Genomic DNA, 2,576 nt, shown 5'->3' on the forward strand with positions numbered 1-2,576 from the left:
AAGGTTTAAAGAGATTTTTTAAAAGAAAGGTACTATGTTAAACAGGTTAAAAAACGTTAAAAGAGGAAAGAGGAAAAGTTAAAAAAAATAGAATAAATAGCAAGACTAAAGGATCATGGGGAGAATGCCATGAATTCCATGCATTGCTTTCCCCTAGCTCTGGAGTTCTGCTGTTCTCCTTTTCAGTGAAGTTGGTCTTGGCTGGATGTTCTTTGGGATCTTCCGGGGGAGGTGCCTGTTGTAGTGATTCTCAAATGTCTTTGCCCAAGGTGGAATTGCCCTACCCTTGCCAAGGGCCAGGCTAAGAAATCTGCTTGAGTTCGCTCTTGTGAGTGTTTTTTCCCTGAATGCTTTCTGTAGAGCTCTGGAGGACGGGAATGAATATGGCGGCCTCCCAATCTCCAGCTTGGATGAGCTGAGAGCTCAGGGCCACACTCCTCAGTGTGCCCTCAGAGAAAAGGGGTCAATCACTCCTGTCTCTCTGGTCTCTGGCCATGCTCTGGACTCACCCAGCCTGTGACCGAGTGTTTTTGTCTCTGGCACACAGCCCCATTTGTAGTCTCCAAACCCAGCAGATTCCTGCCTCCAGAGGAGGAAGGTGAGTCTCCCTGGATCTGCCACTTGTGGGGTCCCTGCTCGAAGAGCAGTGGTCCAACTGAGCTGTGAATCACTGTTTAAGGTAAGCACAAGCTGAGAGCTCACTCCTCAGCTTCATCTCTGTAGTCAGTTTCCCTGCTCCAATACCTGGGAGCTCTGCCACACTCAGACACCCCCGATCTTTCAGTGACCCCATGGGTCCTGAGACCACACTGTCCCTGCGGGGATTCCACCCCTGCTTAGCCTCTGGAGCGACATCCCTCAGTGGAGCAGACTTCTAAAAGTTCTGATTTTGTGCTCCATTGCCCTGCCACTTGCCAGGAGCTGGACCCTCCCCCTGCGGTCTATAGTCCCTTCACCTGGGATTCACTTCTCCACACATCCTACCTTTCAGAAAGTGGTCAATTTTCTGTTCCTAAAGCTGCTGCTCTTCTTCTCTTCGATCCCTTGTTGAGTTTGTAGGTGTTTGGAATGGTTTGATAACTATCTAGCTGAACTCCTGCGACCTGATGTCATTTCAGTCTGCTACTCCTTTGCCATCTTGCCTCTCTCCCTCCTTTTTTTTTTTTTTTTTTTTTAACACTGGCTGAAAAAGAACTTTTATTACTTTTATGCATGGAAAACTCAACAGCTATACACTTAGCCCAGTTTGGTGTCCAGTTCTTTAGCCTTTGCCTTTTTCAGCTTAGCAATGCAAGACACTGACTTTGGACCAAGGATGCTGCCTTCCCTCATGACAAAAGGTCTCATCATATATGTCATTGTCATTGGTCCTTATAGTCCACCTGCTTAGCCAGAGCTCCTCTCTTCACCTGTGTGAGGGGGACAGTGGTGCAGATATTCCTGTGGACTAGACAGCCCAGGCTAACCTTTCTCTAGATAATGCAGTAGGGAACCCCATCTTAAAGCACAGGGCAGACAGGAAGACAATCAGCTCACTGAGATCCACATCATGTGCAATCACTACCAGCTGAGTCTTCTTGTTTTCCACGAAGTTGGTGATAGAACTAACCCCAGCTTTAAGAATAGGCACCCTTTTAGTGGGGACATCCCTTTTGCTGATAACTTTCTTCTGCTTCTTCTCTTGCTTTGTCTCTGGTCTGTATTTGTAGACTAGCTTAAGGAGTAGAGTAGTTGTTTGGCAGTCCAAGGTGTGTGAGAACTGGCTAATCACAGCAGGAACCTTCAGATGTTTATAGAGAATAGTCCTTTGTTGCTGTAACCAGATGCAGAGGGGACATTTGACAAAGTGAGAGAGGTTCATTTTGGGCTGCATGTCTTGTCCAATGCAAAAGTTTTGGGGCCTTTCCTCAAACTGAGGATGGACCACAATTTTGGTCTCTTGTTTCTTCATGGCAGAAGGGTCCAGGGCCACCTTCTTCCCTCTGGGCATCTTCCACAGCTGGAGGAGAGAAAAAGGAAAAGGAATTATCTCTTTCAGGAATTTCTTAACATTCCTGTTCCATTGGTACTACTTTTATATGCATGAACTTTCATAAAATAAAGTTATTTATGTCATTGGGTTTAGGGTTGGTTAGACGGAAGATCTTTGTGCTAGGTCATTCATTTTTGCTGGTGCTTTCTTTTCCTAAATTGCTTTTCCCTGGTTCACTAGAATTCTTGTGTCCAGTTTTCTCCAGCCCTTTTAGGTCTTCCTTCTCAGTTCAGTCCTGGCATGGTGTTCTAGTTACCATTATTTGCTCCACTTTTGTTCACTACTTAAATATGAGAGTTTTATTTTTAGAACTTTCCTATTTTAGATCTGTGCATTCTCAGGGTTTATCTGTCTATACATATGGCTTAAGCCAGAATTTTCTGAAGTACGGCATATGAACCACTGCTGGAATGCAATTATTTTGGGGGCTCATACTCATACAGTTAACTAATCCCATATCACATGATGAAAACTTCATGTCCATTTAATGCATTAATCAAGTTAGGTACAAAATTTGAATATTGTTCTAATACAGGGTAACCAC

The 2,576-nt window shown here is 44.6% G+C and overlaps 1 pseudogene across 1 annotated transcript; it reads right to left on the bottom strand.

Annotated features, from left to right (window-relative positions):
- Window positions 1-1,236: 1,236 nt before the first annotated feature.
- Window positions 1,237-1,990, bottom strand: LOC308338290 (large ribosomal subunit protein eL8-like; annotated as a pseudogene). Its single transcript has one exon. The product of its transcript is annotated as a large ribosomal subunit protein eL8-like (transcript).
- Between the last annotated feature and the right edge of the window lie 586 nt (window positions 1,991-2,576).

The sequence above is a fragment of the Martes martes genome (assembly GCF_963455335.1).
Source record: "Martes martes genome assembly, chromosome: 2".
In the NCBI taxonomy this organism is placed as follows: Eukaryota; Metazoa; Chordata; class Mammalia; order Carnivora; family Mustelidae; genus Martes; species Martes martes.